Source organism: Podarcis muralis, chromosome 5 (genome assembly GCF_964188315.1).
Source record: "Podarcis muralis chromosome 5, rPodMur119.hap1.1, whole genome shotgun sequence".
NCBI classification, from domain to species: domain Eukaryota; kingdom Metazoa; phylum Chordata; class Lepidosauria; order Squamata; family Lacertidae; genus Podarcis; species Podarcis muralis.
This window is the reverse complement of record NC_135659.1, coordinates 22080868-22108730: the sequence shown is the minus strand read 5'-3', so window position 1 is coordinate 22108730 and position 27863 is coordinate 22080868. Positions and strand designations below refer to the sequence as shown.

Below are 27863 nucleotides of genomic sequence, written 5' to 3'. Positions count from 1 at the left end.
CCATTTACAAAAGCTCTTTTTGCAAGACTTCGTACAAGCTCTTTGTCAATACTGTGTTACAGACCACTGGTGTTTAAATGCTACAACCTCTGTCTTCTATTCACCATGTTTCTCGGATACACACACTTGTACATTATGCCACTGCTAGAAATCTTCCAGTAGCTTGCGCAACAGTTCATGGACCCATAGTAATATATTTACGCTTTCCACTCACGGTTCTGTGGTCCAGCCCTGTGTTGTGTTTCAGTTTGAAAGGTAGTAAGGAAGGATATGTGTTTAACAAGGCTAGCTGCCGATTTTCAGTTGATCTGCCTTTTACCCAACTAACTAGGGAAATAATTTATTATACACAAATAACTGTCCATAGTATATTAACTGCGTTGCAATTACTGTATATACTTGAGTATAAGCCAACCCGAATATAAGCCGGGCACCTAATTTTACCACAAAAAGCTGGGAAAACATATTGACTTGAGTATAAGCCGGTTCACCGCACCACAAATCTCCAGGTGGTCTGGAGTGCATGTGTGTGCGCGCACAGACATACACGGCAGAGGGGGGCTTCTCTCTTCCCCCCTGCCCCTCCCGTCCCCCTACCTACCCAAGAGGCAGAGGCTGGTGGCGGCAGTGGCGGAGGAAGAACAAGCAGTCCAAAAGGTCTGCTTTCGGGCCGTGCGTTCCTCCTCCTCCGCCGCTGACAGCGGCAAAGGTGGAGGAGGAGGAAGGAGCAGCCTGAATGGACCCTCACTCGAGTATAAGCTGAGGGGGGCTTTTTCAGCATTAAAAATGTGCTGAAAAAGTCATCTTATACTAGAGTATATACGGTAATTACATATTGCATTGCGTTACCATAGGTGCTTTATTTAAATACTATTTTCCTTCTGCGTTTGCTTTTTGCAAGGTTTCAGAGGGTTTTCCTAGGGTTTTTTTGTGTGCGAATTTTGGGGTCAAAATCCTGTGGTCAAGAACGCATTGGACACTTCAGGTCAATTTTTATTCTTCTGTACACCCTCCTGGAAATTTAGGTTGAAGGACAGGTAAGAAATATATTAAATAAAAGAAAACGAATATAGTATCTCAAGCTTGGTCTACACATGCAGCAGAATAAGGAGATAGAATACCCAGGTAGATGAGTGGCATCTTCCAATTTAGGCTACAAGCGAGGAATGCTAATTGTGAGCGTTTTCTTATAAAAACCTGCAAGCAAGCAAAATGCACAGACACACACTCTCTCCCTGCTATGCTAATTTTATACGTACAGAGAGTTCTTTTTTATGCTGGGGAGCATCAAAAAATTTGAGGGGCTACAGTCCATTTGATCACCTCAGGCCTCTGCCACCAGGCCTCCCATGCGTAGTCTGGTTTCAACAATCCTGACAACTACCATGTAAAATAAGTCAATACTTTAGTATGTTCACTGTATTACAAATCCGTAGCTTAAAGGGGGGGGGGGAATGGTTGCCTTTTAATAACTTAGAAGGGGTTCACAGCAGAGGCAAGATTTGAACTTCCTGCTTCAGTGGTTCACAGTTCAATTCTCTGGACCACTCCACTCCATTAGCCTCACTTTACAATTGGCTGCGATATCCCATTCACACAGTGAGGAAAGCAAGGGTAGCCTTGTTGTGAAGGGGTAGTAGCAGAGTCAATACTGTGTGTGTGTGTGTGTGTGTTTTGCAATGCTAGAAACGGGAAGCATACTCCATTCAAAGAACTTTTTGTAAAAGAGAAACATTTCCAAAATGTTTTTGTTGTTTTCTTTTGCTGGGAGTAAGGGGCAAATACAGTGGTACCTCGGGTTACACACACTTCAGGTTACAGACTCCGCTAATCCAGAAATAGTACCTCGGGTTAAGAACTTTGCTTTAGGATGAGAACAGAAAATCGTGCTCCGGCGGCGTGGCAGCAGCAGGAGGCCCCATTAGCTAAAGTGGTGCTTCAGGTTAAGAACAGTTTCAGGTTAAGAACGGACCTCTGGAACGAATTAAGTACTTAACCCGAGGTACCACTGTATACATTGCTAGCATTTACCCTCAAATGACTTGAAATCAGTAGCTCCACTGATTGTGCTATGTGCCATAAGTGTCAAGTTCACAAAGTGGGGGGGGGGGGAGTCCCAGGCCACTTATGCATCTCCCCCAAAGAAAAACTGTGTTGCCGAGAGAGAGAGAGAGAGAGAGAGAGCGCAAGAAGATATCTGTTTGCATAAACATGGCATATGGTAAAGCCATTTCCGACCTAGGAGGAGAGGGGGTTGTGGGCAGAAATCCCTCCCACATCACACACACGGGGGCTGGCCCTTGCCCCCGCGTGATCAGGGAATCCCTGGGCGTGTCGGCAACCCGGCCCGCCAATCAGCGGACCGGGGAGGCGTGGCCTAGCCTATTTAAGGCCAGGCACGCCCGGGGACCGCCCTCTTTGCCCATTTCCAGCCAAGCGGTTTTCCCATCCCACCCACCCTTTAGGTTTAGCTAGCTTTGACCTTGCTATGGACTTCGGTTGGTCGCCGCAAGGGGCCTGGTAGGAATTTTTCCAATTCGGCGCACTTTGAGCCTTTTGGTTTTTTCGCCTACCTCGTAGCAAACGTCACAACTTATTCGGTATTGGCGGTTAGGCATTGGCAGGGGTCAATTGTTATGCAAATGAAGGGGGGAAGGAAGCGCCATCACCTTCCCCAAAAAGAAAGGGTAGTCCGGTAGAGGACTCCGGGGGGCGTTGCCTTGTCCGAAACCTAGGGAGGTAAGGGCCCCCGGCACGCCCCAGAGCGGTGACACCCATGGGATCCTAGTTGGCGTACTTCAACAGGACTCCCACGGCTTGTGGACAACCCTTCCCGGTCCCCATGCCGGGTAGTCGATAGGAGCCAATGCCTAAGGCCAATACCTTCCAATTCTGTAATCAATAAAGTTGTGGCCTTTTTATGCCCATTAACCTTAAATACTGTGTCCAGTGTCTTCATTTCACATGGGGGAGGGGACTTGCCATGCAATGTCTATGGCCATTCATTGGCTTGCATGCCACGTGCATGGGTGCTGTGAGCCAGTCAACAGCTGCACATCTTTACGCTACTAACTTTAGCACTGCTGCCTCTAGCACTCCCGCTTCTCAGTTGCCATTCATCGGTGGTGACCATCTCTGCACCACCGCATCAGCCACCACTGAACTTGGCTCTGTTTCTTATTGCTTCTGGGAAAACATATATACAGGCCAATTCCGCTGTTACATTTGACTGACAGCCCACTTCTAGAGTTCACTTCTTAGCTGAGGCTAAGAAGAAGAAAAAGCTGGCCTGCTTAAGGATTAACCCCTCCCCGCCCACAGCATACATTAAATGCTGTCAATGAATTCAATCAGAACTTGCTATTCCAGGAACTCAGTACTCCAGAGGCCTCTGCAGGGATGCAAAATGGTACAGCTTGCACTCCTCCAGGATTTGGCCTGTCGCTACCACACAATTATTGGGCCAGTGATCCCGCAGCAGCAGATGCCAGGCATTTCCTTGCTATAAAATTCCATATGGGGAGGGAGGCAATGTACATTGCCTGTTAGAACTGTGACCTCTGGCATCAAAAACCTTGCATAGGTTTCTAGCTCTCGTTAACAGAGATACATAGGAAAATAGGCTTCAAAAATGTCAGTGCATAGGATAGACCTTCTACAGTGACTCATGCTCTTGTAACCTCTGAATTGGATTACTTCAGTGCATTGAATGTGGGGCTGCCCTAGAAGACAACTAAGAAGCTTCAGTTGTGTACAATGCTGCTTTCAGAATGTTAATTAGTTAATAAATAATAATAATAATAATAATAATAATAATAATAATAATAATAATAATAATTTTATTTATATCCCACCCTCCCCGGCTGAGACTCAGGGCTCAGGGCGGCTAACACCAAATATATAATACATTAAAAACACAAAATCAAACGATTAGTTTAAAATACAGTTAAAAATCACATTTAAAATCAAAATAAAATTAAGTGGGAACCCACGTATCATAACTGTAGGGGTAAGGAATTAAAAGTTCACCAGGCCTGACCACCCGTGCTGATCCCATATGGGCTGATAGAAAGAGCCAAGGAGGCCACTTACATACAGGGTCCCATAGAAAGAAGGGGGTCAGACTGGGCCCGGACTGAAGGCCTGGCAGAACACTCCGTCTTGCAGGCCCTGCGGAAAGATGTCAAATCCTGCAGGGCCCTGGTCTCTTGCGACAGAGCGTTTCACCAGACTGGGGCCAGGGCTGAAAAGGCTCTTGCCCTGGTCAAGGCCAGTCTAACCTCCTTGAGGTCCAGGACCTCCAAAGTATTATTGTTTGTGGACCGTAAGGTCCTCTGTGGGGTGTACCAGGAGAGGCGGTCCCGTAAGTAGGAGGGTCCTAGGCCGTATAGGGCTTTAAAGGTTAAAACCAGCACTTTAAACCTGACCCTGTACTCCACTGGGAGCCAGTGCAGCTGCCGTAGCACTGGATGAATGTGGAGCCTCGCTGCAGCGTTCTGCACCCGCTGGAGTTTCTGGGTCAGCTTCAAGGGCAGCCCCTCGTAGAGCGGATTACAATAATCAAGCCTGGAGGTGACCGTCGCATGGATCACTGTGGCAAGATCAGGGCGAGAAAGGTAAGGGACCAGCTGCTTAGCACGGCGGAGGTGGAAAAATGCCGCCTTTGCCGCAGTTGCAACCTGAGCCTCCATCGAAATCATGTTACCTAGATTCTGAAAGAGCTAGATTGGCAGCTTCTGAGCCCAATTCCAGGTTTGGCTGCTTATTTCTTTAAAGCCCTGAATGGCATGGTACTCAAGCACCTGAAGAAACACTCCCTATACCAGCCTGACCATGAGGGGGAACTATTGTCTGTGAATTAAGTGATGACTTGGGAGAGGGCCTTCTCTGGGGTGGCAGCATATCTGTAGAATGCCCTCTGTTTAGCAGCAAGACCGTCACTAACCCTGCTAATCATTTTGGCAACAGATCAAGAATTATTTATTTGCTTGGGTATTTTAAGTGTTTTGCTGTTTTGCTTTGCTGCTGTTGTTTTGTTCTAGGCTGCCTCCATTTATTCTGCTGTGGGGTTTTATTGTTTGCTAATTTTATCATACGGTTCATTTATATTATGTGTTGTACTGCCACCATGGTATCTATATAGATGAAGGATGGGTTTTTAATATTTCAATAAATTATAATAAATAGGAAACAAGACAATTAAAGGATATCCTAATACATTGTTTTTCTGCTCATGTGAGTCTGAAAGGCCAGTTGACACAATAGTTTTCTTTCACAATTAGCAGCCACAGATGTGCTGGAGAAATGTGAGAAGAGAGTGCATATGAACTGGTGTTTCAGAAATACAAGAGAGCATTTGCATGGCATTACCAGTGGCAATGAAAACTGTATGCATTTTAGTTTGATGCATACAACTAAAATATTAAAATTAACTCATTGGCTCTCAATTTATTTCCTTTGTAGGTTTCAGGAACTACTAAGTTGTCACAGCTTTTGCAGAACTAACCAAAATTAAACATTAAAATATCAGTGTTTCTTGCTTTTAGTGAATATAAATCAAATCAAGGTCTTCTATGCTACAACACTTTTACATGTAGGTTATTCAAATGCAGCAGTAAAAGCCTCTGCTACTCTTGACCAAAGCAGAATCCTAAGGATCAGAAATCTATCAATCATTTTCCACACTGGAGCTAATCAATCTACAAAGCGAAGTGCCAATAAACTATTAGATCACTGCAATGAAGTATGGAGATTGATCTTATCCCAGAGCAACTGCATTAACAGACCGGTAAGAGAGTGACCTCTGCCCTGCGGTGCAAATTATCTGCAGTACTGCAAACCACGTGTCTGAATGAAGACCTCAGGTTACTGCTTTTAATAAATCTGTTTTATTGTTGAGAAGTACATGTAAAGATAAAAGAGGATCAGCAGAAATACTAGTGTGGATCAGCCTGAAAATGGCCAAAGATAAATACTAGCTAGACCTAAATGCACACTTTTACCCATAAGTTACTGTGTGTGTGCGACTAGCACAATGTGCTTGCTGTTCTCCTGTGGCTGTCTCCTATCCCATTCTTGTAGGGTTTTTTTTTTTTAAAAAAAACAACAACAACAAAAGAAGATGTAATTTTTATTAATATTGCAAATAATTAAATGATAAAATTAAAAAAGGAAAAAAATTGTAAGCTTGAATGATGTTATTGGGGAGTGGGGGAAGCTCCTGAAAATTTCCTTATGGATAAAACTGTGATGTCAGATAACAACTGTGTTTCTTACGGTTCACACAGCTCCGAGTGACTATAGAAACATAACAGCCCTCTTCCCTTGAGTATTGTGAGCATTAGTACCAAGGCTAATTTACTAATTTAAAAAGAAAAAAATGCATTTTAATAAGATAACAAAAGTAGCGCAATACAAGCATATTATTTCAGACCCATAAGCAGAGACTGGGACATTCCTTATGACATTCCTAAACATCAGCCTGAATAGCTAAAGCTAATATATAGTTTTGCATATTTCACCATGAACGTAAAATAATAAATGAATTATTAATACAGATCTTAGTTTCACATACATACATATATATTGTTTGCATATATATATATATATATATATATGCAGGTTTTGGTGTCCTCGGGTGTCTTCCCGTGTAAAAGTTGGGGTGTCTAGGCGACGTTTCGACGAGGTCTCACTCGTCATCTTCAGGCTGGTGCTTTCGGCTTCTTGTTACTGGAACAGAGCAGGATCTCAGTGTTTGAGTTCCTATAAATACTGTTGAGGAGGTGTGGCCTCTAATGTTCTGGGCAGAGAGGAAGTTCCCAGGCTAGTGTGCCTTTTCTTCTTTTGTTTCTTAATTACTTGAGGGATATCTTGAGTGATTTCTTGAGTTGTATCCTGAGTACCACTTAGGTGGGTCATTAGGTGTGGATTAGTTGCTAAAGCCTTTGTGTCTTGACCTCTTGAACTTTGTGAAGAGTTTTTCTGAGAAGATGGTTGTACTGCATTTTGTTGTGCTCTGGCTTGGCTTCGTGTATAGGGGCGAGCTGTGGTTTTGTGGTCTGTGCCAGCCAGATCTGTGTAGGGATTGCAGGGGGGTGCAGCATCCGGAGGTGCCACCATGGTTTGGCTACTGGATGGTATCTGTAATTCATCTGTGGAGAGGGTCTGGGTTTGGGTCTGGTGTGGTTGATTGGTGATGGCGTTCTGTGTGCAGATTTGCAGATTTTTTGCAGATTTTTTGCAGATTCCAAATTGCTCTTTAACATGGAACATCACCACAAGAGAATAATCATGGAAGCCATCGAGATAGAGAAACACCCTCACAACATGAACAAGCGTGACGACACATCCCGCTTGCCAGACATCTGGAAATTAGCCCTCCCCACAAAAACTGACACCAGAGCCAGAGGCACACAGAACGCCATCACCAATCAACCACACCAGACCCAAACCCAGACCCTCTCCACAGATGAATTACAGATACCATCCAGTAGCCAAACCATGGTGGCACCTCCGGATGCTGCACCCCCCTGCAATCCCTACACAGATCTGGCTGGCACAGACCACAAAACCACAGCTCGCCCCTATACACGAAGCCAAGCCAGAGCACAACAAAATGCAGTACAACCATCTTCTCAGAAAAACTCTTCACAAAGTTCAAGAGGTCAAGACACAAAGGCTTTAGCAACTAATCCACACCTAATGACCCACCTAAGTGGTACTCAGGATACAACTCAAGAAATCACTCAAGATATCCCTCAAGTAATTAAGAAACAAAAGAAGAAAAGGCACACTAGCCTGGGAACTTCCTCTCTGCCCAGAACATTAGAGGCCACACCTCCTCAACAGTATTTATAGGAACTCAAACACTGAGATCCTGCTCTGTTCCAGTAACAAGAAGCCGAAAGCACCAGCCTGAAGATGACGAGTGAGACCTCGTCGAAACGTCGCCTAGACACCCCAACTTTTACACGGGAAGACACCCGAGGACACCAAAACCTGCATTCCTGTACCCGTGAAAATCTACGAAAGCATATATATATATATATATATATATATATATATATATATATATGCATGCATATATATGGATGCATATATATAGATGATAGATAGATAGATGATGATAGATAGATAGATAGATAGATAGATAGATAGATGAGTAACCTACCACTAGGTTCACACAAGGAAGCCCTGAGGGCCCACCAAAACATATTAGTTCACTTCCTTGGAGGATCATGATCATTAGTACCAAGGCTTAAACTTTACTAACTTTTAATGGGATCTGATCCAAAAATCAATTGATGCAAAACAAACAAACAAACAAACAAACAAACAAACAAACAAACAAACAAACAAACAAACCCTACAACAGAATGGATTTCCTGAGCCCAATCTGGGTGTAAAGGCTTTACATGTGTCTAAATGGCAATTACGTATGCTCCCACAGAAGTTTGCCACTAAAACCATGCACATCTGTAGATAGCATAATAATTTTTACATATTAACCACTGCAACATTGAAAGCTCAACATGCAATGGCTCATACAAATATTGAAAAGCACAACCACAAATGAGCAATTTTGGAGCTGCTCATCAGAATCGTAAACCATTATCTAAGTCCTGGGTTTATACCTTCAATGAAAATTAATGTCAGACCCAGCTCTTTAACCTTTGAAGACAAGCCCAAATTGTGTTCAATGGGAACAGATCTTCTATTTGCTTAGATGAGTAACTCTGCCCTAGAAGCTTGTAATGGGGCTATGCTAGGGAGTATGGCATCATCTACTGTGGCCCATTGGTGCAAGGAGGTTTGGTCTTCATGCATTAGTAAGAACTATTGGTAGTAACAGGCTAAATCCTCACCAACATTCCTTAGGTCACCAGTTCCAGACCCACCATGGATTGCGTTTCTGTTTTATATTTTTTCAACTTATATTTTTGTGTTTCTCAGTATTTCTCCTCCATTTAAGATCTCTAACGAATACACCTCTTGTGTATAAAATACCATCTTTAATACTCTATTTTTATTAAAGCAAAATGTCTTTATCCTTCAGACTATAATTGAATCAATGAATTAGAGGAAGGTTACTAAAAAGGATTAATGCATTTTTAATGACACAGAATGATATAACTTCTGTTTTTCACTAAGAATAATGGCAGATCTATCAGCTTTGTACAGATAAGAGCTTGGTGAGTTTATCTGAAAGCCTGCATAATGGTTCTAATTTAGTTTTAACTGGGAAAAAAATAAAAGCCGTAGACATCCCTTTTAGCTTAACAATTCATTGTTTATTTATATGATCTTTCCTTGTGACCAGTTCACATGCCTAAGCAAAGAAATGATAATTTGTTTAACAAATATACATTATTTATCCCCCTTATATGCATTTTAAGATACCACTCTTGTAGAATCAAGATATAAATGTTGAGATCCTTAGACAACACTATAGGGATCTGTATTTGAACTCTTGGGTTATCACACAGGAGACCACTGTGCAGTAATAATGAAAACTATCTCAATTTGTATTTGACTCTGATCCCTCATTGTCCTTACACAGACTGCATAATATATTTTTCCACTATATCTTTTGCTGATGCAGACTGAGTTGAATAGCAGACTTTCATTAGAATTACAGTATTTAGTATTTATATAGCACTTTTGAGCGTTCAGTTCCAGTGTAGTATCTCAATGTTCCTCTGAACAACTCATATGATATGTTAGTGTTATTACTGACCTGCTGCAGTACTGGGAGAACTGAGGTTGATCAGTAATGGCTTGCCAAGGGACACCTAATGAACTGCCAGCTGAGGCACAATTGAACTGGTTTGATCCCAGTTTGCAGTCCTGATTAGGAAGGATGCTCAGATCATAGTTTGCCAGTTCACATGTCACAGCAAATGGGGGTTTGGTTGAAACAAGATGTAATGAATTAAGGCATGCATGTGTGAGGAGGGGAGGAGATAGAATGAGAAGCAAGCGCCTTGCTCATTCATGATCCTCCTTCCCATGGTTTGGAGGATTGTCTGAATGCAACAATTGAGATGAAACTTCCTTTTGTGTGTAAAATAACCAGTATGTGACATCCTTGAGCAACTGCCGGAGTCCCAACAGAGCCCTATTATCACACCTTTTAAAAAGCATTAAGCAGTGGGGAGCTGCCATTTTAATTTCCCACAATGCCCCACAGTGATACTGCTGCTGTCACGAGCTGCTACCAGGACCCAACCAAATAGAAGGAGGCTCACCTGAGAGCAACTTCCCCCTCCCACAAAACGTGAAGTTTACCCTGAATACAACAGGCCTTCATGAAGAAAAAAAAATACCTGAGTGATTTGATATAATCATTCTGACTTTTAAAAATGTATTTATCCTTGTGCAAATTATAGTTATTTAAACTGACAGCCATATAGCATTATATTAACTTTGTATATTATGGAGGAATAACTACTGGCATTTTGACCATTCTGAGCACTTAGTCTTTTGGTAAGTGAACTTATAAAGAGTCCTTACTTGTCTGCAGAGAGGTTTCAACTGAAATCTGGGAGAACCGCATGCCCTGGGGTCCCCAGACCCTGTACTGCAGCACAATACTATCATTAGCCAGAGCAAATCAGTTGACTTCAGTGGCTGGCTTTAGTTGTCGTGCAAGGGCAGCAAATTGTTACTAATTTCTAAGGTGAGGTGGTAGTGGGGAGGTGCTTGTGGCGCTCTCTGCCTCAGGTACCAAAATAGCTTGGCTGGCTTTGGGTCCTATGAACCTTGGCAGGGGGTGGTGTTTGATGCCTTGCTTCAGGTGGCAAAATGTCACAGGCCAGCTGTGTCCGCTGATCATCGCCTCAGGGAGGCAAAGAAGAGTGAGGATCTGGTGATGGTAAGAGCTTTGTGAGCTGAAAAGGCAGGTGGGGACAGGAGAGGGACATTTTTACAAGGCTCAGATTTAACACGCCTGCTGGAATAAAAGTCTTATCATGCAGCAAGGAGGGTGCCTCTCTAATCTCAGTCAGGAGGCAGTTCCACAAGTTTTGGCCCACTACAGTGGAAGATGGATCATTTTTAGTTAATTCGAGGTGGGCTTGGGAGGACTCTTCCGACCTTCACAGCCCAACCAGAATTAATAACTAGAGTTGAATCCAAATGGCTCCATGGGAAGCATCAGGGGCATTGTGGAGATACTGAGGACTCTCGTTCTGGAAGCAATTCCCCATGCCGCTCGATAAAAATTCAGAGCAACTTGTCTTCCATTGCAGCAAAAGAAACCTGCTGCCAGAATGAAAAGAGAGAAGCCCCAGGACAATACTGAATTGCCAACTAGATTTTCTGGGTGTAGTCATGGAAAATGAAAGTGAGTAACCCTGATACTAGTCACGTAGTTCTTTGGATCAAGCCCCGAGCCTCCAGAGACTGTAGACAGAGATGGTCTTTCCCTGCGCCGGAGCTCTTTTTTTTTTTTTTTAACAGTACATTTCTATAATCATATTTTATTAAACGAAGACTCCATTGTCAGCTGACGGCAAGTGTCTTGCAAGGAATGTACTGGAAAGCCATCAGCTAATTAATCAAGCCTGACTTGACTGAAGACTGACTGGGCTGATCAATTATTCAGATGAACACTATATATCTCTAAACATGGGAATTAGTTTCCCCATAAGTAAAGTACCCGAATAACAATCCCTCAAATATGTATATGCGAAGTGGATAGTGATAGCTGTTAGAATGCAGCTCAGTTACAGCTACCTCCCCCGGCTCACTTGAAAACTCCAGGGCCCTGACCTAGCAAGGGGGTGATCTGGTACGGAAGCTGACCTGCACATAGATTGCCTCTCCCCTTCCCTACACCGCCACATGTGCAAGCCCAGGCCTCCTCAACTTGTGATACAGCATGCTGAACACAGTTGGAATTCTGTCCTCTGAGGAGTTTGATAAATCTCCATTTATAAATGCCAAACGAGCTGGCATTTCAAGCGGCCTGGCATGCCACCACAATAGGTGGCTGGTGGGCTGCTGAGCTGTATATGGGTCAGGTGAAATAGGGAGCTGAATCCTTTGGGTCGCCTGGGGAAAGGCCATAAGCTCTGTGGTGGAGCATCCACAGAAGATCCCAGGTCCAGTTCCTGGCATCTTTAGTTAGGGCTGGGAGAGGCTCCTTATTGAAGCCCTGCAGAGCCACTGCCAGTCAGAAGATATTGAGCAAGGTGAACCAATGCTCTGAACCAGTATAAAGCAGCATCCTAGATCGCTGTGCTCCTCAGACAGGAAACTTCAACCAGCCCGATCGAGAGACTCAAGAGGACCGCAGAAGGCTGACCCCCACGCTACTGTGTCCCTCGGAACCCTCCCCATTTCCTCCCATTTGGGCATAGGCACACTTCCTATGATGGTTTCGACCTATAAAGCCTTAAACTGCTCAGTACCACAATACCTCAAGGGCTGCATCTCTCGATATGAAGCTACCCTGAGATCATCCTCTGAAGCCCTTTGTGTGCCACTTCCACGAGGGTGACAACATGAAAATGGGCCTTTTCTGTGGTGGCTCCCCATTTGTGGAATGCTCTCCCCAGGGAGGTCCAGTTAGCACCTTCATTATACACCTTTAGGTGAAAATGTTCCCCTTCAACCAGGTTTTTGGCTGATTAGCATTCAATACTCTTTTAAATGTGTTGTGGGATGGGGAGGGGGGATTATTGATTTGGTTTTGTCCTTATTTTTATTATGCATTTTTTGCTGTTTATATTGTATATTTATATTGTGAACCACCCTGAGATCTACAGATGAAGGGTAATATACAGATTTAAATAACATTAACATTAATGATTTGTTCAGAGGAAAAGAGGCACGATTGATAGTGTGGTGCCAAAAGCAAAATCCATGGATAAATTTATGGAGGATAGGTAAGGTAATGGTAAAGGACTCCTGAAAGGTTAAGTCTAGTCAAAGGCGACTATGGGGTTGTGGTGCTCATCTTGCTTTCAGTCCGAGGGAGCCGGCGTTTGTCCACAGACAGCTTTCCGGGTCATGTGGAGAGCATGACTTAACCACTTCTGGCGTAACGGGACACCGTGACAGAAACCAGAGCACACGGAAACGCCGTTTACCTTCCCGCCACAGTGGTACCTATTTATCTACTTGCACTGGTGGGCTTTCAAACTGCTAGGTTGGCAGGAGCTGGGACAGAGCAACGGGAGCTCACCCCGTTGCGGGGATTCGAACCGCTGACCCTAGAGGCTCAATGGCTTAGACCACAGCACCACTCGTGTCCTTTTGTGGAGGATAAGGCTATCATGGGCTACCAGCCAAGATGGCTATGTTCTACCTCCAGCGTCAGAGGCAGTATCCCCCTGAATACCAGTTGCTGAGGATTACAAATGAGGACAGCACTATTGCACTTAGGTTATTTATTGGGGCTTCCCATAGGAATCTAGTTGGCCACTGTGAGAACAGGATGCTGAAATGGATGGGACTTTGGCCTGATCCATCAGGACTCTCCATACATTCTTAAAAGCTGTACACATACGAGGCCTCTGCTTCTGATAGGGAGCCATCATCATTAAAGGTTCCCAATCGTGTGTGGCATAAAGCCCAGCATGCAGAGGTTCCGTGCACTAACTAACAGGTGTGATCACACTCCCCGGTCCGCACATTCGCTCTGCGCATGCTGATGTGAGACGGGAGCCATTGTTTTTTCAACAATTTTTTTCATTTGCTGTTGAAAACTCTGGCTCCTGCTGTTCCTTTTCTTTATACATTTACATAAAACAAGCGGAATGGTAATAGATAGCTAAAATGCATTTGTTTGCATTTTTGGTGATGCTTTGAAAGAGATGCACGAAGTGAACTATTTGCAGTGCAGTTTGGAGGGGAAAAAAGGCTCTTTAAACAGACGTCAGCAGCAGGGAGATCAGAAATAGATGTGGCCAGACACCTGCTGACAAACAGTGACAAATTCCACTGACACAACAGTGACCCCCAGTTTGTCAAGATTTAATTAAGGGTATAATTAAGTCAGTGGAACAGAACACTAATGAGTGGAGTTTTTTTTTTAATATGGGTAATTACATCTAAGAATACAAAGTAAGACAAGGCTCTAAATATATCATTAAAATGAGCACTATAGAGTGACAAGCAGAGCGTAAAGTGTGCCTTTTTGGAGGAAGAATGCAAGTTTGTAATTGCTTGGCTTTGACAAAGCTTTTGCGTTTTAAGACTCCAGCTTTTGCAGCTCCTTTCAGAATCGAAATTCATTAAGTTTCCCTGGGAATTCTGCCAGAAAAGGTCTGGATCAAAGTCCAGCTAAAATCCTAATTGCTGTTTTGTGAACAAAATGCCTACTTTTTAAAAATCTATCTACCTATATGAAGGTATCACAGTAATTTGGTGAATGTCGACAATTACTGGGGATTGTCAAGGTTTCCCCGAACCAGAGGGAAATGCAGAAAATATTGACCACTAAATGTCAAATCCAACTGAGTATTTTCACTAAGTACAGAAATGAACATGCCAAAATATGTGTCGCTGCCACCAAAATAGCATCCCTGCATCTCTCTTTCCCCCTTCGCTGGTAGGAACAAGTAAATAAAAACGTGATGTGATGTCATCATGCTTCCAAGTTTGCACACTTCCACAAGCAGCTACACATAAAGTGGTGTAGGAGTAGGGAAACGTGAAGTGTCGTGTCACATATTTTTACTTAATAAACTTCATGTTGAGGAAAGCATACAAATGGCTGATGTTTTTGGTGGTAGCCAAATTTCTCCTGTAATTGTACCTTCTGCCATAAATGTCCTCCACATTTCCATCATTTACCAGTAAAGGACATTTGCTAAACTATGAATAGAATGTGAAAAACACCCCTGATGATGCAAACATTTTAGACATTTCCCACTGGTTTGTTTTTTTTTTAAATCATCATTTAATATTTGTGGCTCATAACACAATAGAACAATGTTGGTGATGTGGGGCACACATTTTTAAAGAAATAAAGAAATCACAACACTATTCTTAACCACAACAGTAACTGGTGTGGGTCTTGAAGCTACAATTAATATTGACGTGGGTGGCCAATTGGCAAATGTGACTGTTTATATATTCATCACATTTGTATACCAGATTCAAAGGAGCATACATGTCTATAAGATAGATTAGAGACAGCAGTGTATTCAAGGCCTCCTCACAAGAGCTGATATATATTTTACACATCAATTGTGTTTGTTGTGGGTACATTGTGTGGGTTTTTGCTCAGTCTTTGGTGTAGCAGCATGTAAAGTGATAAGGAGATGCACTTCCTCAAATATACAATTCAGCTAGATAGGAATACTATAGTCCCTATCAGCCACAGCCAAACATGGATCCCCAATACATGTTTACTGTGACTTAGTTATTGCAAACAGCAGATGAGATCAGTATTCCTGTCTCCACCATAATCATCACATCAGGCTGAGGGCTCATATGACCGCATGTGAGGCTGAGGGAGAGAAGATTCCTACACAGAGAAAGCTAGCATATAAGGGAGCAGGTCAGGCTAAAATCCTTGTCTCTGACGCCTAGTTTTCTATATGAAGGGAACTTCTGCAGGGAAGAGCATTCAGCCATGTGAGATCCTTTCTGCTTTCTTAAGCAGCATGGTCTGGACACAAATGGCTGTTTGTGAGAGTACACCTAAGGATGAACAAGGAATGTGTCTCTCCTACATAGGCTTGCTGCAGCAGCATTAAACATGTTCATTAAAAATGATTATCACAGAAAGTGTGAAATGTCACAGATAAGCAAGAATTTGAATCTGGGTTTTCCTCAGCTAGATTCAACATTCAACCTAACTTAACCAATAAAATGGCATTTAATCTGAGTGGTGTTGTGTTCCAACTTAAGGAGAACGTATGCCACTTGGAAAGCTCTCAGATCCATAATTGCCACTGGGTGTGATGGCAGCTTCAGAAAGGTATAGCAGCTATCACCAACTTTGATTGGAGAGGGATGGTCTGGCCACAGATGTTCATCCTTTAGTAACTGCTAGGTTAGACTACCATATGTGGGGCTGGTTCCGAGTGTGCCTCCAGGTCCAATTCAAACTGCTGGTTTTGACCTTCAAACCTTAAACAGCCAGGGTACTTCATGGGCCACCTTCTCCCATGTCTCCCTGCCAATTAAGATCTTATTCAGAGGCATAGCTGTCAATGTTTTCCTTTTTTTAAGGGAAATACTCTTACTCCGAATAGGATTCCTCGCAAGAAAAGGGAAAAGTTGACAGCTAAGTCAGAGGACCTTCTCCAGGTGTTCCTCTATTTGGAAGTTAGGTAGCTACTGGAGGGAGGCTTTTTCCGTGATGGCTCCCAAATGATTAACTCCCCAGTCTGTTATGTCTGCCTGGTACCAGCACTGTAGTCTTTTAGACCAGTGTTTCCCAAACGTTTTTGGGCAACGGCACACCTGTTTACCGGAAAAAAATCTCGCGGCACACCACCATTAAAGCCCCGCCCCCGTGACGTCATTCGGGGAGCCGGCGGCCCGGGCCTGAGCTGGAAGGAGAGGCGGTGCTTTTCGGCACAAGGCAATCGGCCTGGAATTGTTTCCCGCGCGCTGCGAAAGGGAACAGCTGCGGTCGCGCGAACCCTCCGGCGCTGGGAGGGGAAAGGGCGGAGTCGCAGAGCACCAGCTGGCCGAGCGGTTGCGCGCAGCGTTGCGCTTTTGGAGAGCGTGCGGCTGCTGCTAGGGGATCCGGGGACGTGAGCAGGCCTGGCCCGACCCGGGTTGAAGGAGGACAAGCCGGCAGCGCGCCAAGTGAGTTCGGTTGCGCACGACGGCCCCCGCTCCCCCCACCCCCGCCGGATCCTCGCCGCCGCCGCCTCTCGCCCGCCTCCCTCCCACGGCACACCACCCGATGTCTCACGGCACAGTAGTGTGCCGCGGAACACCGGTTGGGAAACACTGTTTTAGACACTAGGCAACATCCATCAGTGATGGAGCAGTGGTTAAAGTGTTGGATTAAGCCCTAGGGAGATCAGAGTTCAAATCCCCAATCAGCTATGAAGCTCACTGGGTGATCTTGGCCAGTCATTGTCTCTTAACCTAACCTACCTCACAAAGTTGTGAGCATAAAATGGGGAGGAGGATAGTTATGTATACCACCTTGAGCTCCTTTGAGGAAAGGTGGGATATAAATGTAAAACTATCCAAATAAATTTAAAAATTCATGTTCTCATGAGCTTTAATGGGATTGGCGTGGGAGTCTCACATTTTTTCCTGGTTTTATTGGCTTGTGATTCTTTTACCTCCTGTTTGATTGCTGTTTGTCATTGTATTTAATTGCATTTTTAATGGTTTTGTTATGAGTCACCTTGAAGTTATTTGTGGGTAAAGAACATCTTAAAGAAAATAAGCAAACAGATGCACAGGGGATATATCCATTGTTTCCTTAAACAGTCTCCCCATTTGTCGTTCGGTTTAAATCAGGCCTCACCAATCCATCATAAGGTTGCAGCGTGTTTCATCTAATGCCTTGGAATTATGGGAATCTTCATTCGGATGAGCGCTTGGTCAAAGAGCAGAGCGGGGTCAATGAAAAATTAATTGAAAGCAACCTGTAAGGCTTCCTATATGGGATGACAGCTCCCTCCCCATTAGGGAGGATGTCTGTGATATAAACAACTCCTTTGTATTCTTCACAATAGGTAAGAATGATATAAAAGCTTTTTTTATAGTACTGAGAGAACAGCCTTTCTACTGAGATTATACTACCCACTCCCAGCTGGTAACTTATACTTCATGACAGCCTTTTATCCGTTATCAAAGCAACAAGTAGAAAAGCAGATATTCCCGATCTCTAACACCCTCTGTTCGGTTCTCTCTATAGAATTTCGGATGCTAAATCTTCCTGTTTAACAAGCCCTCGGATTTCCTTGCCGCTGCTGTTGTCGGCTCTAAAGATGTCTCTCAAGTCTTTAGCCTGCTTGTCTAACCTAAACTCAGCAGAATTCCACAGGAATGGAGACTCGTTTTGTTTTTACAACTGTATATTAGCTACGGGGAGGCAGAGGGAAAGGCATGATAGCAGCACTCTGCTCCTAGCGAGCAGACCAAGAGTGCTTTCCCCAATGACTGTAGCAGAAAGAGGAGTGGACCCTAAAAAAGATACGTAAAATTGTATGTGGCAATATATCTCTTTGAAGTTTATTGCAGCTTCGGCCTCAACTTATCTCAAGCTTTAGTATCTCTTAACAACCAGTGTAGAACAAAACAAACACAAATACGTCCAGGGAATACAAAGGGCGCCTCCCCACACTGGAGCCTGCTGTGTTGCTGGTTCGGTGCTACAGCGCTGAACTGGCAAAGCTGCTTACAATCCAGTGTTGATGGTGGAACACAGGGACATGTTTGGCTTTGGAAGTGATGTGTGTCAATCAACTGACCATTTTGGTTTACTTGTTTTAAAAATAATAAACAGTATCAGATAGCTTTCCTTGCAGTGGATTTGATTGTATTTATTATAGAAGAGCTGCAAATGTTCTCAGCAACATTTGCTCGCTGGACAAGATGTTATGGGAAGAATGAAGTGTAAGCTAGGCATTGGAATCTTCCATTCATACTCATGCCTTGGCATGTGTATGCAGTGGAGTCAAGAGGCATCTATTTCCCATTCAGATTTTCTAGGCCAAGTTCACATATCATGCTAAGCTATGGGTGCGGAACCTTTGGCCCTCCAGCTGTTGCTCAGCTACAATTCCCATCAGCCCCAGCAAGCATGGCAAGCAGCTCCCCACATCTGTATTAAACCATGGTGACATATGAGTTGAAATGAGCCCAAGTGAGCCTCGGGCCACACACTTGAAGAGTCATAGAATCACAGAATTGTGGAAATGGAAGGGGGGCTGATTATCAGAGTCCACCACCTCTCGTAGGAGTCTGTTTCACTGTCAAACAGCTCTTACTGTCAGAAAGTTCTTCCTAACGTTTAGTCCCTTTCCCTCCTGGCTGCACGGTTTACTTAAACTTGATCTGCCGTTGCATCCAAACTCAGTTTGGATGTGAGTCCAGCTCCCACCAGCCCCAGCTGGGATTTGTAGGCGAAGAGCATCTCGAGGGCAGATTAGCCACCTTTTCTTTACACTAACTGTGGTTAGTTTAAGCAAGCCACCTTCATAACCCATAGGTAAAAGTTGGCTTGTTTTGTCACTGCCACAGTTAATTTGCTGTTTGGATTACCTGGAATCAGCCCAGTTGCTACATGTGTGTGAAAGGTGCTTATGCAGTACTGGAAAACCAGTAAGAGTCAGTGGATATTGTGTGTTAGGTTGGCAGAAAATGCAAAACTCAGCCTAGGTGAGGTGTTCGTAGGAGGGGAAGGAATTATTTACTTATTTTAGATAATTTATATGCCGCCTATGCAAAAGTTACAGGGGGGTTTACAGCAAAGACAAGAAAGATGTAAAGAATACACCAAAATAAGATATACTGCATAAAATATGCAGTACAACAATTAACACTAAATAATGATTTATTAATGTCACCAGCGTCAACTAATCCATTTATCTCATCATGTATCTCTTCCTCCAAAGGTCCGCCCCAAAAATATGCATCTGAACCAACTGTCTCCTCTGGAAAGTTCCCCCAATCATTCAGAGATCTGAAACTATAGATGCTCCACCACAGCATCCATTCATGCCCTTTACATCCATTCAAGTCCTGTACAGAGTCCCCTAAGCCAAAAGAGAGAGGCCACTGTCCTTAAGGAGCTTACAGTTTTAAGATTCAGCAGTGGAGGAAGTTGTGCAAAGGCAGGGGGGAAAGGAAGGAAGATCAAAAGGCCAAAAACATGAGAAGGGGATGCAAAAGGATTTGCCAAAGACAGTGAGGGAAGATTATGTTTACAAATTGGGCCACAGAAGTGCTGTCTGTGAGATGCTCTCCTCATTCATGCCTTCAGGGTTACAAAATTCACATATTTTAGCTAAATTACCTCCGAACTAATATCGTGATTCTCCAACAATTTATGCTAACATTCATCTCTGTATGTGCAGTGAACTCACTGTGCTAGACTCCCACCATAAGGGCTCATCTGCTTCCTTATGACATCTGGATCTCATCTACTAGTTTGTAGTTTTCTCCTGCTCTGATCATTTATCAAAGATACTAAGTGTTCCCTGACATTTCCTACACACATTCCACATATCATTGGCAAGGTAAGAAATACAGTAGAAGCTTTGCAAGAGCTCAGCTGACTGGTTAACTCAAGTTCTCTGCAAGTCAATGTACAAAACTAAGTTAACAGCAGATGGATCAACTTTGCTATCTACAGGAACCTACAAACAGCAGCAGCACCAACATTTTGATCTATATATTAGACTGAAACTGGGACTTCCCTGGTGTTGGAGTCCTTACTACACAGAGTAATGACAGCTACAGAGACCCGTTGAATATGTGACCAGGATGAATTGGATTTATTTCAGTCAGAGTACTCTATTAAGAATCAAAATTTGCCTGTTTGGGCTTTTAAAATGTTGAAAGGTCTTATTTGTCACAGACAGTCAACAGCCCTGTCCTGCAAGTAAGTCAAATAAGTTCTTATATAACCCACTACACTCTGCGGCCTTTGCACTCAAAACACGTTTCCTGTCAGTAAGGGAAGCAGGAGTGGGTCTCAGCAGCTGAAAGACTTATCAGTAAACATACTCTGTTAACAGCTTGTTCCTGAAAGTAGTAAGCAAAATAGTCATGATCTGGCAGCACACTGGATAAAGCTGATCTGCACATGGGGATCTGTGGCCTACAACTGGGTCATGATGACCTTTAGGCGAGTGGCACCGGGGGCACTATAACCTTTGGCGTTTGGGGGGGGGGGCAAAAGAGAAACAACCATGTAATCTCTGTTTACGTGTAGCTTTTTGCAGATGTTATGTTGAGGATGTGCACAAAGAGTGCACAATCCTTCTCCCTCCTCTACACATGCTCAGTGTACACATATTTATAATATGTGCTCAGCTATGTGGGCAGAAATTGAGAATGACTGACAAAAAACAGAAAAGCAGGGAAATGATAAAGAGAGGGAAATACAGTTAAGGTAAAAGTGGCTGGGATTCATAGGCTCACATGGTCTTCTATGTGTATATTTGGGGTTTCGGTGGGACCTTTTTATCACAGATTCCCCATCTGTGCACAGGAGTGATTTAAGCATGCTCATTTACAGCTCAATCCCAGCAAAGGAGCACATTAGTTGGACATACAGTTTGCTGGACTAGCACAAAGCTGTGAAATATGGCGTTGTATGGGCAATGCAACAATTCTGCACTGGCCTGTAGATTCACACACACAAAAGATGAGTGTAAGTGTGTCACAGATCTACAGAATGTATCTGCACAAGCTATTGCCACTTCTAATATGGCTTACATTGCAAGTTCAAAAGGAAAAGGCACAGTGTAACCCAGATAAAAGTACCAGTGCTCTTCTTTGAATAGTAGATAAGCAAAGCAAACAGCCCTCTGTCCCTTCAGCCATGTACATAAATATGAGGCAAACACTCAACATGCAATGTGCAAATATCAGATACAAGGGATTCTTTAATCTCAAAAAAGGAGGGCAAATCATGCATATGTGACTTGGTGTCTACATGGAGTGCATTGGAAAGGACAGGAGAGTATCATCTTCTGCTAAGTGTCTACCACATGAGGAACTTAACTGGCCTGTTAAACATATGATCAAGGTCCCTATGCCAACATCACACCTTGGATTAATGGGCCTACATTGGCTATGCTGTTGGAAGGAGAGTAGCAGATCATCTAATGCACCACCTTTTGAAAACCATAGGAGATCCCTCAATTAGCCTTGGTATTGCATTTCATTGTGGAATTCCTCTGATATGCACATTTCCTCTAGTGCTGAACCCAAGTCTCTTCTTGTATTTTTTTGTTCCTGCAGATGGAATACTGGCCCAGGAAGGAGGACACTGTGTGATAAAGGAGCATCTTATGAAGATGTGGCAATCCAGCTAGCCTGTAAAAATAGTTCCATAGTAACTTATGAGTGGAAGCTCCTGGTTCTGGCCCAGCTCAGAAATGAATGGATTGCCAAGAAACATACAACCACACCATTGGGTCCATCCAGCCAAATATGATTTCATATTGGCCATGAGGGTTTCAGAGACGGGTCTTTCCTGGCCTACCGACTTAAGATCTCTTGAACTGCACGTTTTAAAGTTGAATCTGGGTCTTTCTGCATGTGAAGCATGTGCTTTGCCACTGAGCTATATGCCCTCTTCCCATCTAAGAGAGGTTACTGTAAGAATTATTGAAAGGATGTGTGTTCAGTGCCTGGAGGCTGTGCAAATGTTCATGCTTCATTTTACATCCCAGTCTCAAAAGTAGCCCTGGGAAAATCCTGTTCAGGGGATGATAGAAATGGATAAAACAAGGTGCAAATGATTTGCACTTGTATTCTCAATTGTGTTCAGGTATGAGCGCTTGAATCACAGTTCCTTGTTAAGTGATCCCCACTCCTCTCAATGGTGCTAACCAGAGCTTTTCTTCTAGAAAAAAAGGTGCTGGTACTGCGCACTATTATTTACTTATTTAGACCAACAAAAATGTAGAAATATTAAATATCTGTCCATTGGGGAGTAGAATTAGAAGGGGGGAAATGAAAGAGGGCGTTGCAGGGAGGCATATTTAAATGCTGCCACAGTGGCAAATAAAATTACTGCGGGTTTGCATCAGATAAAGCACAGATAAAAACAAAGAACTGAGTTCCACTGAAACCAGTGAGATTTATTTTCAAATGTACACATACAGGATTTAAGTTTCAGTGAGCTCAAAAAAAAAGGGGGGGGGGAAGGGCATTTTCTGTTAACCAGTTTGTGTATCAGGATTCTTTTTATTCTGTTCTGAACAGCCAAATATCAAAGTAAGAGTAACAATAAAATCCCATACAACAGTGATAGTATTTGTCAAATCTGTAGGAGGTTCTCTTGTTCTTAACAACTCCAAAATGTTACTTTGCTATGTGCATCGTTATGTAGGCTATGGTCACTATAAAGCCTTTTATTAAGATTCCTTTACCCCCTTGAACACACACACACACACACACACACACACACACACACACACACAATTGATTCCTAACATTGTTTCTGTTTTCCTTTTGCAAGGCCGCCCCTTATCAAGTTATGTATGAATGAACAGAAGTGCCTTTCATCCCTCTCTCCCTCCTCCCAAACTTGCCTTAGCGGTTCAAAAGAAATGACTAAAATAGCAGCAGCAAAAATCCAGCCTGCAGCCTGCCAGAAGACCCGCACGCGTCCCATTCTTAAAGGCATGTGAAAGGTTGGAGAGCTCAGCAAAAATTTTATGTACGGGAGCAGGCCCAAGGAAAACTCACACGCCATAACCAATTGTGGACAGAGGATCATCTATCAGCAGACAAATGCAGGATCTCCAGAATGTCTCTCCTCAAATGAAATAATATATCTTTGAAAGCCAATGCCTGTTTTAGGCCCGAGGCCCATATATCAAGCCTGAGAGGCTTGTGGATACGCTCCAGGGCCATTAACCTTCCACCTGTTTCCCCTTGTCCTTCAGGATGAGACCCTGCCCTTGATTTTACTCCCTTCCCTTGTTCATCTTCCGACAGAGTGCAAATGTAAAGCAGAGGGCCTGCGAAATAATTCAAAGGCAATGGACCAGGGACATGGTTACAAATCTCTGCCACTGGCACTGTGACTTATGCAGGCAGTTTGTCACACATGAGCCAGGTGACCTCTATGACATAACAGAGAAAAATATCGCCAGAGATCAAAAGAGGAGACTCAGGGCTCTGTGGCTAACTTGAGGGGTTACAAAGCGATATTAGAGAAGAACTGAAAATTTCCCCTTTTCTAAAGCCTCCCACCCGCTCAATCAATACAGCTAGGAAGTCTGTTTCTCAACGTATAATATTTTACACTTAAACGGGGAAGGGGCAACTTCGTTGTAACCTTTTTTATCTTATGTACAAAGAGGAACAATAGTACAAATAGTTTAAACTCCCCCCACTCCCATTTCAATCTTTTATCTAGAAACATCTCACAGGTGAAAATCTTGTCTACTTTGTTAACATACTCCTATTCTTACACTGAGCCTCACCAAGAAGAGTTTGGATTTGATATCCCGCCTTTCACTCCCCTGAAGGAATCTCAAAGCGGCTAACAATCTACTTTCCCTTCCTCCCCTACAACAAACACTCTGTGAGGTGAGTGGGGCTGAGAGACTTCAGAGAAGTGTGACTGGCCCAAGATCACCCAGCAGCTGTAGGTGGAGGAGCAGGGAAGCAAACCCGGTTCACCAGATTACGAGTCCACCGCTCTTACCCACTACACCACACTGGCCTGAGGCACCCACCCACATGCAACTGTGTTAGACACTGGCTCTTATTCATCTGCTGTACATTGCCTTTGTATAATAACAGCTGCCAACTCATGCAAGTTCAGCAATGTGAGAATGGGCCTTCTCAGTAGTGGCTCCTCACTTATGGAATGCTCTCCCAGGTTGGTAACATCACTGTCAAGGCAAGGCAGAAATGTTTCTTTTCCACCCAGCCTAGGGGCCTTAAATTATCTGTGGCCTCCTTCGGTGAGTGGGAAGTGTTAGTTCTGCTTTTATATCAATACAAGTGTGTTTTTAGCTTTTACGCTGGTTTTAATATATGTCCTATTTTTCATAACTCACTTTGGGTTACTTCTTGTTAAAAGCAACTAATAAGGGCAATAGTTCATCACCAACAACAGCAACATTTAATATATGGGGATGGGACCTTAGGTCCATGTGGGCATGCATTTACATCAGGGGTGGTCCTCCAAATGTTGTTGGAATACAGCTCCCATAATACCAGAGCGTTGACTGTGCTACCTGGGGCTGATAGGAACGAGTGCGACAACATCTGGAGGAGCATGAGCTTCTCATCACCGATTCCATGAATGTGCACTAGAGTCAACATGTGTCAAAATGTACCTCTTCCCATCATTTAGAAATTTTACTTCTGGGTCCCTGGAGGAGGGGCTGAAATATGGCAAAGTATTCTACAGCATTTCAGTGCACACTAGCAACATTTTGGAAATACATGACTAACATCTGCCCCAAAAGCAGAATGCCAACCAAACTGGAAGAGTGATTTTCCAGTCAGGTATCAAAATAACAAGGATTGTCCCTGGTAAATAAGTAGAGTTGGATTGCATGAAATCTCAAAATCAGCAATGGGCAAATTTTGATGCGTGTTTGTGTGTGTTTAAAAAAGACTACCGTATTTTTCGGTGTATAAGACTAGGTTCCCCCCCTAAAAAATAATGTCAAAAATTGGGGGGGGGGCGTCTTATACACAGATATATCTCCCCCCATTTTCTTAAATCTGAGTCCCCCCAAAATAGGGGTTGTCTTATAGATGGAAAAATGCGGTATTTATGCAATTAAGCTGTGAACTAGAACTGTGTTCAGTGTTATATTCATAATTTTCATGGACTGTTCATTTTTCAGGCACTCATCCTAAATAATTAAAACACTTATGATGGACAGAGTTTGCCCATACCCTATTTTTAAGGAAATATAAAATGTTTGCCTAAACAAACTTTGTTTGCTTCTACCTTCCATTTCAAAACTACATGTTTGCAGAGTAGGGCAGAATTTCCCTCCAAAACTGATGCAATAACTGCTTTAATATGGAGAACTAATATAATAAAGAGTAAATTGGTGTAGAAATGCAATTCAGAGTGTTATTTTGTTATGTCATCCCCACTCTGAAAACGGAAAATAACTGCAATGGATAGGAAGAAGCTCTAATTTACAATAATTTAAAGCTATCATTTTCCCAAAGAACACAGGGCAGTAGACACTGAGAAACAAATTTGCTGACAATTATATTTGTACAATAAAAAAATGTAATATACACTACAATCCTGATTTGAAAACGCATAGCCTATAAAGCTGTGGCTTTCAACTACAGGAAATAGTCAATTGGAAAGAACCAAACCTTAATTAGAATGAATTTATTATTTCAATTCATCAGCTCAAGTTGTACACATGACATGTCCCAGCTGTTTTGTGCATTCAGGATTTCTCTGCTGGGTGCAGATGAAAGAACAAGGCCTATTACAATCCGCCCTCACTCCTGCAGTGACTTAATGGCTTGTCTGGTATGGATATTTAATTTTTCCCCTTTTCATAAATTATTATCTGCCTTTACAATCCAGTGAATGATGATGAAGCACGATTCCTGAATGTAACTGTTCAACTTTATTCTGAGACACCTGTGAACATTACAGTGAGGGTCAAACTAGATGAGATGTTAGACATCCATGATTAGATCTCATATTCTTGCCCCCCATCAATAGATGTGTATACACCCACCCACCCCTCCCCTGATTCCCTTAGAACCATAGCATTGGGAACAGAATTTGACTCTTTCTTCCTGTGTTGTTATTTCAGAGTAAATTATCCCTGCTAGGGAAGCTGTATGTGTACCCATATATTTTCCTGAATACTGCAAATAGCAGCTTCCAGGCAGGGCCAAGACCAATACATTGTTCCACCTGAGGCAGTGCAACAAAGGGTACCCCTCTCCCACTGAGGCACATAATGTCCAAGGCGTGCAAAGTTATTTTGGCACCTAATCCCACAAATGCTTCTTCCCCTTCCTGACAAAAAAATCCAGACCCAATAAATGAAATAACTAACAATTTGCTGCACTCTACATGACACCCAACTTGCCCCCTTGAAGCAACTGCTTCATTCAGCATAAAGGTAGGGCTGCCCCTCTTCTGGGGTGGGGTGAGATGGAGAAGGGGAATGTTTACATCAGGAAAATGTCATTGGGAAAACAGTAACACTCCTCCCCCAGCTTCTTTTAAATGAATGAATGAATGAATGAATGATGTGATTGCAGAGTCTGAGCTTGCTTTTTTTAAATGAATGAATGAATGCAAGTCACTAACCCTTCCAGAAATCAAGTTACAAATCAAAATGTGTGAGCTGCTGCCTTTGCAGAGCTGTTCCAAAAATCTGCAGGGCTCCTCCCTTCTCCCACTCTGATTGGCTGTGAAGTAATCATCTCCCCTTCTCTGAACTCAGGATAGCTCAAGCTAGTAGAGCATGAGACTCTTAATCTCAAGATTGAGGGCTTGAGCCCCATGTTAGGCAAACGATCCCTGCATTGCAGTGAGCTGGACTAGATTACCCTTATAGTCCCTTCCAACTCTACCATTCTGTGATTCTTTGGAGCGAAAAATGAGTGTGTGGAAAGTGGTTGCCCTTTCCACTGAAAGCAAGTCCTACTGAATTCACTGGGACTTAATTCTGAGCAGACATGATTGGAATCACACTGCAATTTCACTGCTGTGAAAATAGCATTGTAAAATCAGAGCAAAGCAAGAGAGCTGCTTCCTACGCGCAACAACACGTAGGCAGGTAAGGACCAGGAAGTGAGACGGGAGGTGAGGTTTTCCTCCTGTCTATTTGGCTGGTCCAATAAATCCTTGCCCACAATCAAATGTATAAAGTGACAGCTAACCTGAGTTTGGTTCCAACTTGAAATCCGATTAGCCCATTCTAAAATATAGTGCTTAATGTTGCCCCAGAGCAGTTCTGAGTGTGACAACAATCATACTGAGCCACTCAGTGCTGACTCTGGAATCGTGACAATAATACACCAGTGTTGTATTGATATGACATGAGTGTCTCTGGCAGATACTCAATGACAAATATTTAGGAACGGGTTGCAAGACAGTTCAAACCAAATTAAGTCTCACTGGATTGCATCTGTAGTTTGAAAAAACTGTACAGATTTAGTACAGATGTAACATCAGCTCCCCATGGTTTGCAAATTAGGAGTCAGCCTTAGAGATGAATTCTTCTATGCCA

The 27863-nt window shown here is 43.2% G+C and overlaps 1 protein-coding gene and 1 long non-coding RNA gene across 5 annotated transcripts in view; one reads left to right on the top strand and one right to left on the bottom strand.

Moving 5' to 3' along the window:
- The window catches only part of NR5A2 (nuclear receptor subfamily 5 group A member 2), a 118929-nt gene that overhangs the window by 49522 nt on the left and 41544 nt on the right, over window positions 1–27863 (bottom strand). The gene's annotated exons all lie outside the window — the stretch shown is intronic.
- LOC114598668 (uncharacterized) overlaps window positions 1–27863 on the top strand; it is a 123590-nt gene that overhangs the window by 93776 nt on the left and 1951 nt on the right. The window lies entirely within an intron of this gene.